The sequence below is a fragment of the Pseudoliparis swirei genome, chromosome 12 (genome assembly GCF_029220125.1).
Source record: "Pseudoliparis swirei isolate HS2019 ecotype Mariana Trench chromosome 12, NWPU_hadal_v1, whole genome shotgun sequence".
NCBI classification, from domain to species: Eukaryota; Metazoa; Chordata; class Actinopteri; order Perciformes; family Liparidae; genus Pseudoliparis; species Pseudoliparis swirei.
In genome coordinates, this window is record NC_079399.1 from 21,056,587 (window position 1) to 21,069,654 (window position 13,068).

The window sequence follows — 13,068 nt, forward strand, 5'->3', positions numbered from 1 at the left end:
TTTTGGGGCAGGGATGTCTATGTGTACAGATTGTAAAGCACTCCGAGACAAATTTGTAATTTGTGAAATTGGGCTATACAAATAAACTGAATTGAATTGAATTGAAAACTAGTTGAGGACATTTCAAAACTAGTTGAAGACAGTTTAAAACTGATTGAACATAATTTGAAACTAATTAAAGACAATTAAGAACTAGTTGAAGACATTTAAAGACAATTAAGAACTAGTTGAAGACATTTTAAAACTACATGAGACAGTTTAAAACTAGTTGAAGACATTTCAAAACTAGTTGAAGACAGTTTAGAACTAGTTGAAGACAGTTTGGAATGAGTTGAAGACAGTTTAGAACTCGTTGAAGACAGTTTAGAATGAGTTGAAGACAGTTTAGAACTAGTTGAAGACAGTTGAAAACTAGTTGTAGACATTTTAAAACTAGTTGAAGATAGTTTAAAACGAGTTGAAGACAGTTTAGAACTCGTTGAAGTTTGGAATGAGTTGAAGACAGTTTGGAATGAGTTGAAGACAGTTTAGAACTCGTTGAAGACAGTTTGGAATGAGTTGAAGACAGTTTAGAACTCGTTGAAGACAGTTTAGAATGAGTTGAAGACAGTTTAGAACTAGTTGAAGACAGTTTAGAATGAGTTGAAGACAGTTTAGAACTAGTTGAAGACAGTTGAAAACTAGTTGTAGACATTTTAAAACTAGTTGTAGACATTTTAAAACTAGTTGAAGACAGTTTAAAACTAGGAACACTAGCTCACTCACGCAGAAGTATGATTTTGAGTTTAACTTGATCGAGCTAACGATATTATAGAATAGAACATATAATACAGACTTGACTAATGGCTCTTATAGCATAGCGTTAGCATAGCAGAGCTAACTATATTATAGAATCCGGCTGGTGGAGAAACACAGTGCCTACGTCTCAATCACGAATCCCGACGCTTCTACTTGTCGTCTGCACGTTGACGACTACTTCTTCTTGTTCTCCACCGTCTTCGTGAAGTTCTGAATGTCCTCGGCCATCAGCCGGGGCTCCTCCATGGCTGCAAAATGGCCGCCATGTGCGTGAAAGTCACGACTTTGCGGTACTTCTGCTCCACCCAGAGTTTGGGAGTGCATCAGCTCGTCGGGGAAGCAGGCGAAGCCGTGGGGAGACACGGGCATCCTCGGGGCGACGGCGGCAGGTTAGACTTCAGCAAGGGGATTTAACATTGGGGATTTAACCTCCTGGATTCCCCCAGAGGCATCGCTGTGTTTCAGGAGCTGTGGCGAGCTCAGGTCTAACGAAGACCGAGTGAAGATACCGCCTTGTGGGGAAGGATTGTTCACAGTCATCTCACCAGGAACCGTCGAGTATTTTCACTGATTTACCAGTGGAAAAGTTCAAAGAAATATTAAAATGGGAACAAAATTAAAGCTGGTCACAACTAAAGGTGTTCACACCAAAAGCGATGAGATTTTTTGACTGAATCCCATGAAAAGTCAACGTACAGACACTGTTGGTGTGAACGCACCTTAAGAGTAGCAGCTTGTCAAAAGGAGAATAACTGGTCCACCTTAAAAGGCCAGTCCACCTTAAGTGAGCAGAAGCAGAGGTTGGACGTGAAACGTAACGCCTGGGCCCGCAGACTGACCGATGTATTCTACTTTAAGAACACAGGACTCGCTGCTCTATCGCTGCCTTGTGTCGATAAATGGAAACTCTCTCTCGAATGAGGAGAATCTTTTGCATCAGGAAATCTGCGCGGCGGAAATTTGCTCCATTCGCGTCACAACGCTTTTGTTGAGAACGCAGAGTAAGGATTCATGTGTGTTTATGTCTCAAACGTCCTCCTGCAGAAACACGTCGTGAGGAGGGGAAGCAGCATTTTGACTAAAACAGATTTACCAGATTGCGAATATTCAGATTTGAAACACCACTGGGGAGGCTACAGAATTATATATTCTTTAAACTCAATAAAACCACCAAAGAGAAGGGCCCGACCTCAGCATGAATAAATAAATTAGCTGACCCTTTTGTTGTTGTGACGCTGGCCACGGTTAAACTCACTTAGAGTGAGGCTGGTTGAGGCCTTTGCTAAAGTTCTCCTTGTAGAACCTCATGGAGGGGACGATGCAGCCAGAGACCCAGTAGATCATCACGTTGGTCAGCAGGTCATCCAGGGAGAACTTCCTGCAAGGCGCCACACACACACACACACACATGCTTTAATGTCACAGCAATGAGGCTTCTAAGTGGTACCTCATCCATCATTCACATCATCTGAATTTGAATAGACTGGATTATCACTGGGTGAAGTAATCTACTTTGATACAATATCTTCATACGAGAGGATAACGAAGAAGATGTGAGGAGAGCGAACGTGTTCTCAAATCACCTGGTGAGTCCTCCGTCCTCCAGGTTCCTGAAGTCGCGGCAGGTCCACGTCGAGAACTTCTCCAGAATGTAGGCAGCCAGACCCACCGGGGAGTCGTTCAGTCCTCGGCCTGCGGGCAAAGGAGTCAGACATGATGCCAGACCGAGGCTTCACATTCTAACGTAGACTGTTTGTTTTTTTAATCTCTTACCTAATCCGATCTGTGGCCCAAAATCCCAAAAAGTCCAAAGATTCCGATGTATTGGGAAAAATATGATTGTGTTGTTGTTATTGTGGTTCTGTAGATGGATCCTGGTGCTGTTGGCTTGCTGCTAGCCCACCCTGGTCACACAGACGCCCTCTGAGGGGGTTTCAGTTAAGTTACCTCTTTACTTCATTCACAGAATATTGAACATTCAAAGTCAAACGTTGTGATTCAGGAGGATTATCTGTTGGGAGCCATTTCTTAAAAACGCAGCAGTGTGTTTACTTTAGTGTGTATTTTCAGACCAACACGTGGGACGCTGTTGGTGTGTTTCAGTGCAGAGATCTGTGAACGCTTTTGTCCACAGGGGGCGCCAACGTGCACAGAAAGGTGAAGTTCCTCGTCGTGGCTTTGAGCATTTCCAACAGGAGGCGGTTCTTACCCCGGCGCCAGCTGAGCCATGTTGGTCGTGACCAGCCAGCCCCAGTCTCCTCCGTGAGCGTAGAACTTCAAGCCCAGGCGCTTCATCAGTTTGTGGAAGATGCGTGCACTTTCGTCGAATCAAAACCTGTTCTCACACACACACACACACACAGACACACAGACACACACACAGACACGTACACACACACACACACAGTTTATACAGAAAAAGTGGGTCCGGAAAACGTAATACTTTATCTCTCAAGGCAAAGGGAACAAATATATATATACATACATATATCTCTATATAAATATATATATCTATATATAAATATATATATATGTATATATAGATATATACGTATATATATCTATATATATATATATATATCTATGTAAATATATATATAAATATATATAAATTTATATATAAATATATATATATGTATATCTATATATTTATATATATAGATATACATCTATATATTTATATATAGATATATCTATATATATATATATATCTATATATAAATATATATATATAAATGTATCTATATATAGATATATATATATAAATATATAGATATATAAATATAAAGATATATCTATATAGATATAGATATATATATAAATATATATCTATCTATATATATCTCTCTTTGCTGACTCACCTTTCTTATCTTGGCTTCTGAAAAGCCGTACCTGCGGTATGGAGGACACACCACCCTCAAACACGAGGTCCTGTGGGTCCTCCGGTTCCGTCAGCAGAGGATGAGTCCATAGAACTCGTAGAAGGGCCGGGCCAGCCGTGGACCATCACCAGAGGAATGGCGGCAGATCCCTCTGGCACCTTCTCGGCTTCACGTGCAGGTAATGGACGCCGATGCCTGGACGAGGGAGCCGGGGGTTAGGAGCGGAGCCTGTCATCCTCGCGGTGAGTGAGCGGTGCGGGCCTCACCTTCGATGCTGGTTTTGAGTGGGGGGTACCGGTTGACTTGTCGACCTCCTCCAGTCGATCGTGTCTCAGTAGGAGACCACCTTCCAGGGACCGGGAGTTGAAGCCATAGTTAAACTGGCTGTCCTCCAGGGAGGGACGGGCGCCTGGTCCATCCGCCTGTACAGGTCCTGATGAAGAGGATGACGAGGAGGCGTGAGTGAAGTTCGGACCGGCGGCGGGCGGCGACCGTGGAGCGCGCAAACCACGAGGGAATCTCACCTCCAGCTCCTGCCGCTGGTGGCGACTCGAAAAGGGCCGGATGGTGACGTCCTCCCCGCCGCCGGGGCTCGCCGCCCCCAGCCATCCTCCGACTTCAGCACCTGGGTGGGCTCCTCCGAACCAGGAAGAGGATCAGCCCCGATCGCCACGGGCGACCAGCACCTCCGCGAACATGGCGCTGGGCGTCTGCGGGCGGAGCAAAAGAGGAGAGTTGGTGGGGAAACGGTTATTTAAAGCAACGGCGTCACAAGTTTACGATGTTACATCCGAAGATGAGCCAGCTGTCCAGAACACAGGAATCATAAATGTGTTATTACACTAAAGTTCCATTTTTACAAAGAATATCCAGTAATCCGCTTTTATTTTTGTTGTCCGTCGTGTTTATTAATGTACCGATGTTGTTCACAGCCATTTCCTCGTGTGTGTGTGTGGTTCTGTGTTGTGTCTGTGCTGTGTGTGTCACTTGTGTGGACTGTGCTACCGCCTCCGGTTCACGTCTTCTTTGTAAATGAGAATTACTTCTCAATTGATTTAAACTGGTTATATAAAGGTACAAAAATAAAAATAGTTTTCCCCCGGGCCGCCCAGGTGATTTCAATTCAATTCTGTTTATTTTGTATCGCCCATGATCACAAAATACAAATTTGCCTCCGAGGGTTTTACAATCTGTCCACAGAGACATCCCTGACCTTTGACCTTGACCTCACATCGGATCAGGAACAACTCCCAAGAAATAGAAAAAACCTTTAAGGAAAGAAAGTGAAGAAACTGTCAGGAGAGAACAGAGGAGGATCCCTCTCCAGGATGGACAGAACAATAGATGTCATGATATGTCATGTGACCAGATGAACAATAGATGTCATGTGACCAGATGAACAATAGATGCCATGTGACCAGATGAACAATAGATGTCTTGTGACCAGATGAACAATAGATGTCATGTGACCAGATGAACAATAGATGTCATGTGACCAGATGAACAATAGATGTCATGTGACCAGATGATCAATAGATGTCATGTGACCAGATGATCAATAGATGTCATGTGACCAGATGAACAATAGATGTCATGTGACTAGATGAACAATAGATGTCATGTGACCAGATGAACAATAGATGTCATGTGACCAGATTAACAATAGATGTCATGTGACTAGAAGGAATCATTAGAGAGTTACAACACATCCAATGAGTATGACAGAGTGTATATTAATAATATATTATATCCACTATCCTAACTTAATTTGAAACCTATCAAACTAAATCAAATGATTACAACACGTGGTTGAAGCTGTCATCGGCCCCCGCACATCGAGGGTCCTGGAAACACGAGGCGGTCACATGACTGACGGGTCGGAAGAGAAAGCCTTGAGCCTGGGGCCGATGGCTTCATTAGAAGTGAGTATATAAGGGGGGGGGGGGGGGCTGCAAGACAAAGGGGCCAGTGTGGAACACAGTTACACACAGTTACACACAGTAACACACAGTTACACACAGTAACACACAGTTACACACAGTAACACACAGTTACACAGTTACACACAGTAACACACAGTTACACACAGTAACACACAGTTACACACAGTAACACACAGTTACACACAGTAACACACACAGTTACACACAGTAACACACAGTTACACACACAGTTACACACACAGTAACACACAGTTACACACAGTTACACACAGTAACACACAGTTACACACAGTTACACACAGTAACACACAGTTACACAGTTACACACAGTAACACAGTTAAACAGTAACACACAGTAACACACAGTAACACACAGTTACACACAGTTACACACAGTAACACACAGTAACACACAGTTACACACACAGTAACACACAGTTACACACAGTTACACACAGTAACACACACAGTAACACACAGGAACACAGTAACACACAGTAACACACAGTAACACACAGTTACACACACAGTAACACACAGTAACACAGTTACACACAGTAACACACAGTTACACACACAGTAACACACAGTTACACACAGTTACACACAGTTACACACACAGTAACACACAGTTACACATGGGAACACACAGTAACACACAGTAACAGTTACACACAGTTACACACACAGTAACACACAGTTACACACACAGTAACAGTTACACACAGTAACACACAGTTACACACAGTAACACACAGTTACACACACACAGTTACACACACAGTAACATACAGTTACACACAGTTACACACACACAGTAACACAGTTACACACAGAGTAACATACAGTTACACACACAGTAACACACACAGTAACACACAGTTACACACGGTAACACACGGTAACATAGTTACACACAGTAACACACAGTAACACACACAGTAACACACAGTTACACACGGGAACACACAGTTACACACGGGAACACACAGTAACACACAGTAACACACAGTAACACACAGTAACACAGTTACACACAGTAACACACAGGCACACAGTTACACACAGTAACACACAGGAACACACAGTAACACACAGTTACACACGGGAACACACAGTAACACACAGTAACACACAGTAACACAGTTACACACACAGGAACACACAGTTACACACGGGAACACACAGTAACACAGTAACACACAGTTACACACAGTAACACACACAGTAACACACAGGAACACAGTAACTTACAGTTACACACAGTAACACACAGTTACACAGTAACACACAGTAACACACACAGTAACACACAGGAACACAGTAACTTACAGTTACACACAGTAACACACAGTTACACACACACTTACACACAGTCACACACAGTAACACACAGTTACACACACAGTAACACACAGGAACACACAGTTACACACACAGTTACACACAGGAACACAGTTACACACACACACACACACACACACTTACACACAGTAACGGTTCTTTACTGGGTCGGAACCACTCTTTCAACACGGTGTAAATCACGAGGTTAATGAACTGAAGGAAGTCCGACGGGTACCTGCTGTCGGAGCGCGCGCACAGCGGACTGGAGGCTGGACTTCGGCCCGCTGCTCGGCTGGACTCGGTGTTGGTTCTGGTTCCGTTGGTTCCTCCTACACTTTCACTAACGTTGCTGCGCTCCGAAATGTCGCTTTAAAACTTTCGGTGCCTTTAGTGTCGCGTGACTTGCTGGCAGCTTTCCTCGCGTGAAGGAGACGCGAGGCTAACGGCTTCAAGAGTGTGGCAATACCAGAGGTGCATGACGGGACATGTAGTGTGTAGTTATAAGCGTGTAGAACAGTGGTCACCAACCTTTTTGAGAACAAGATCCCTGACCTCCGCCTTCATGACCGGCAAGATCTACCTTTGAGGCGTTGAGAGAAAACGACAGTCCAGACTGGACTTACAACTTTATTTGGCCTAATTGTCATTTTGGTCCAGCGTTCAAATTGATGAGACCAGGTACACAGAATTTAAGTGTAATATAACAAGTAAGATATTTGTTAACCGCACACAATATAAACAAGAAAAAACACATTTGCAATGAGCAGCTGGATGAACTACCAATATAAATGTTGTATTTATTTACATTACAACACGACACTGACAACATGATCAGTCAGTGCAACTCATGTAAGTTCAGCTCTCATCATAATGCCATCAAGCCATGTGACTCCAGTCAGTGTTATGGCTGTGACTGAACTCTGTCTGTGAGCTTGTAGTTAGTTCATCATCACAGACAGACAGTCTGAGGTCGTCTGTCAGCTGTCTGTCAGTAATCCAGCTCCTGGTCTTTGATTTGGTGATTTTCTCAACTCCACTGATGAGTTTTTCGGGGCAAAATTGGTATTCATGAAAGTTTTCTCATCTGGGATTGGTTCTGAACTCATACCGTTGGTGATTACGTTCACATCAGCTCTACAGACATCCTCAGATTTAAATAATTTTGTTACGACCTCAGACACTTAGGAAGTAGGACCCAATTGCACGACCCGGGAGACAGAGATAAAGTATTTGTAAGTACTTTATTTTTCGGTTCGGCAGTGAACAAAATGAAAGCGCTCACGTAGTGAGGGATCAAAAACTTTTCAAGAGCATAACATAACCCGACCTGATCATGGCAAAAGACCAGACGAACTGACAAGGAACACTGGGAGACAGGGGAATTTAAGCACATGGTAACAAGACACAGGTGGGACCAATCAGGGCCTGACACTGATGAGCATAGGAGACAGGTGTGATGACAGGTGAAAACAATCAGGAAGCCTGGAATGAGAGAAAGCGAACATAAATGACATGAACCTCTCTAGCATATCTGTCGGTGCACAACAGTACCCCCCCCTCTAGGGCCAACTCCTGATGGCCCAGGCTGATTGTAAAAGTCGTGGATAAGAGTCTTGTCTACGATAAATGAAGCAGCTATCCAGCTAGCCTCAGGACCGTAACCTTCCAGTCTACCAGGAATTGCTTGCCCTCCCTATTACGGACCTCCAGTAGCTTACGGACCTTGTAAACGCCACCCCTTCAAAGAACTGGGGCGGTGGAGGGGCTTGAGGCGAGGAACAAGTGTGCTCTCACACACCGGCTTGATCTTACTAACGTGAAACGTTGGGTGCACTCAAGGTCCTGGGGAGTTGCAAGCGTACCGACGCCGGGTTGATGACTCTGGACACTGGAAACGGACCCACAAATCTCGAGCCAGTTTCTTTGAGGCGACATGGAGTGGTAAGTCTTTGGTAGAGAGCCAAACCTTTTGGCCTGGACTGTAGGAGGAGCGACCCTGCGATGAACGTCCGCAACAGCCTTCATCCGAGCTTAACTGGAGAAGAGACTGGCGAGCACCAGCCCAAACTCTGCGACAGCGTCTGATCATGGCATGTGCCGATGGAACCCTCACCTCTTCCTCGTTGTTAGGAAAAGTGGAGGCTGGAAACCGTTGACACAATGGGATGGAGAGAGACCTGTGGCCGGGGAAGGGTATTGTGGGCAACCTCGACCCATGTGAGGTGGTCACCCAGGTGGTCTGGTTCGAGGCGAGACAACGCGTAGTCTCTAGTTCTTGGTTCAGATCCGACTGTCCATTTGACTGAGGGTGATATCCTGATGACAGGCTGACGGTGGCACCTATGAGTCGACAAAACTCTTTCCAGAAGGCGGAAATGAATTGTGGACCCCTGTCGGAAACAATGTCATTAGGAATCCATGGATCCTGAACACGTGATTCATCATGACCTCTGCGGTGACTTTGGCAGAGGAAGCTTGGTCAATGGGATGAAGTGAGCCATCTTTGAAAATCGATCAACCACTGTTAGAACCGTAGTCTTGCCTCTGGATGAGGGAAATCCTGTCACAAAATCCATCGAAATGTGTGACCAAGGACGATGGGGAATCGGCAGCGGCTGGAGCAAGCCCATCTTAACTTGAGATGAGGTCTTATTACACGCACACCGGACAAGCCGCCACATACTCGGCCACATTTTTTCTTCATGGATGGCCACCAGAAACGTTGTTGAATCCTGAACATTGTTCTTGCTACTCCCGGATGGCACGAAGCACAGATGAGTGAGCCCAGTGGATGACCTTGGGTGAAGAGCCTCAGGAACAAACAGCAGATTGTTGGGACACTCGCTAGGCGCTGGATTCATGACATTTGCCTCTTTAACGCCTGACTCCACTTGCCAGGAAAAGGCTCCGATCACCGGTTAAGTGGAAGGATGGTCTTGGGCTCACCGCAAGTGGTTCGGGATCGTAAAGACGAGACAAAGCATCGGGTTTTGATTCTGAGACCCGGGACGAAAAGAGAGTGTGAAGTTGAATCTACTAAAGAAAAGTGTCCACCTGGCCTGGAGTTGAGACGCTTAGCCTTTCTTATATATTCTAGATTCTTGTGATCTGTCCAGACTAAAACGGTTGCTCTGCACCCTCTAGCCAGTGTCTCCATTCCTCGAGGGCAGCTTTTACAGCTAACAATTCCTTGTTTCACGCCATAATTCCGCTCTGCCGTTGTCAACTTCCGCGACAGGTAAGCACATGGATGCATCTTGTTGTCTTCTGCAGAACGTTGAGACAGTACCTCCAATTCCTCATTGGAAGCATCCACGACCATAAACTGGCGCTGGGGATCTGGAATGGTGAGTATGGAGCTGATGTGAATCTATCTCTGAGAAGTTTGAAAGCAAGATCCGCCTGGGGTCCACTTGAAGGAACCTTAGGAGAAGTCAGAACATGCAGAGGAGCAGCAACAGAACTGAAATTCCTAATAAACTTCCTATAGAAGTTAGCAAATCCTAGGAACTGCTGAACCTTTTTTCCTGGAGTCTGGTGTGGGCCACTGGGATACTGCACTGACTTTCGCAGGATCCATTTGGATATGATTAGGTGAGACTATGTATCCTAAGAAAGACACCTCTTCTGTGTGGAACTCGCACTTCTCTGCCTTGACATATAGCTGATTATCCAGTAGTTTCTGCAAAACTTGGCGGACATGGTTAACATGAGATTTAGCGTCTGGGGAGAAAATCAGTATGTCATCCAGATACACAAACACTGAAATATTCAAGAATTCCCGCAAAACCTCATTCACAAAAGCTTGAAAAACAGCCGGTGCATTGCACAGTCCAAAGGCATTACCAAGTACTCATAGTGACCATTCTGAGTGTTGAATCCAGTCTTCCACTCATCCCCTTGTTTTATTCTAACCAAGTGATATGCATTTCTTAAATCCAACTTGGTGAATATCTTGGCCGTTTGAAGCAGTTCAAAAGCAGATGACATGAGTGGCAGAGGATAGCGGTTCTTCACCGTAATGTCATTTAGTGGACTGTAGTCTATGCAAGGTCTCAGAGACCCGTCTTTCTTTTCCACAAAAAAGAATCCCGCTCCGGCTGGAGACGATGAAGGACGGATAATCCCTGATTTGAGTGAAGAGGAGATGTATTCATCCATTGCTGTTCTCAGGTCTCGAAATCGAGTAAAGTCTCCCCTGGGAATGGGGGCTCTGCACGAGATCAATGGGACAGTCAAAATCTCGGTGAGGAGGTAGCGACAAGGCTTTAGACTTGTTAAAAGCTTCTTTTAAATCATGGTAACAGGAAGGTACCTTCTGTAGATCAGGATAGTCAGGGTGATCTATAATGATCCTACTAGAGTCTGTTGGTGCATTAACAGGTTGCGAGTTTACACCTGCCTTACAATCCTCTCCCATTCCTTAACTTTCCCTGAAGGCCAGTCTATGTGAGGATTGTGGATCTTCAGCCAAGGAAACCCCAAAATAATCGGGTGCTGAGTCGACTCAAAAATATGAAATTGCATGCTCTCGGTATGGTCCTTATTTATAGTAATCCATATGGGCTCAGTGCAATGGGTAATCAGAACAACAAGCGGCCGTCTAAGGCACTGGCACAACAGGATGAGATAGCGGGACAGTTTTATCTTTAGCTGTTTGACTAGGCCCCAGTCTATAAGGCTTTCGTCAGCCCCTGAGTCTATTAACACACCCTGGTCAATGGTCTGATTGTTAATACAAATGTCTACCTGAGTAACAGGTCGAGGAGGGAAGTCTGTGGGAAACTTGCTCACCAGCGCCCTCCTTTTGACTGGTGAGCACGATCTTTTCCCGGGCACGAAGCGAGTTGATGACCCGGCTGGCCGCAGTAGAAACAGCAACCCTCCCGTAGACGGCGCTGCCTCTCCTCCAGAGAAAGCCTGGTTCTTCCAAGCTGCATGGGTTCACCGGAGTCATTCGAAGTGTAGTCCTCTGATGGTCCGGTAACATGAGCTGAAATCCTCCGCTGGCGGCGCGACCCTCCGAGGCGAATTCTGGAAGCTGGGAATAACATCTCGGTTAGTCGACGCCCTCTCTCTTTCGAAGACGGTTATCGATCCGGATGGCTACAGCGATGAGGGATTCCAGATCCCGGTGTCTCCAGTGGAGCCAGCTGGTCCTTTATCGGTTCAAAGTCCTGTCATGAAGGCGCGTCTAAGAGCGGAACATTCCATCCGCTGTCCGCTGCTGCTGTACGAAACTCGATGGCATAATCAACCACCTGACGGTTGAGCGGACGTGTTGAAACAGTCTTCTGCTGGCCTCCGTAGCAGGCGATGAGTGGTCAAAATGCGCCTCATAGTCTCTATGAAATCGGCCAATGAGTAACATAGTTCGGTGTCTCTAGACCATTCTGCAGTAGCCCAGGCTGCAGCTCTTCCGTTAAATGAGACACAATAAACGCCACTTTACCATGCTCAGATAAAAAGCTGCTGGGTTGTGTTGAAAATGCAGATCACACTGTACCAGAAAGGCTCTGCAATTCAAGAGTCTCGGAAAATCTCTCCGGAAGAGCCAGCCGTAATGGGAGGAAACAGCCTGACCTGGGTCGTCAGCTGGAGTATTGACAGGCAAATTCTCAGCTGTGGATGACGTCACCGGAGGAGCAGTCTGTTGATGAGTGAAAAATTATTCATTTGGGCAACCAGTTGTTGCATCTGTGTAGATAATTCTTCCTGAACGCCTGGCGCCTCTCAGCTCTTGTATTTCCCGCTGACTTTGTCCAGTTTTTCCTCGTGATGAAAATCGTCACGCCCTGTACCGACAGAGCGGCGTGAGCGTTCTTGGGTCGGCTGGGTCCATAATGTGGTCAGTTCGTTCTGTTACGAGCTCAGACACTTAGGAAGTAGGACCCAATTGCACGACCCGGGAGACAGAGATAAAGTATTTGTAAGTACTTTATTTTTCGGTTCGCAGTGAACAAAATGAAAGCGCTCACGTAGTGAGGGATCCAAAACTTTTCAAGAGCATAACATAACCCGACCTGATCATGGCAAAAGACCAGACGAACTGACAAGGAACACTGGGAGACAGGGAATTTAAGCACATGGTAACAAGACAC

General features: G+C 45.5%; 1 pseudogene; it reads right to left on the bottom strand.

Annotated features, from left to right (window-relative positions):
• Window positions 1-318: 318 nt before the first annotated feature.
• On the bottom strand, window positions 319-4,616 carry LOC130203057 (epoxide hydrolase 1-like; annotated as a pseudogene).
• Window positions 4,617-13,068: the final 8,452 nt, after the last annotated feature.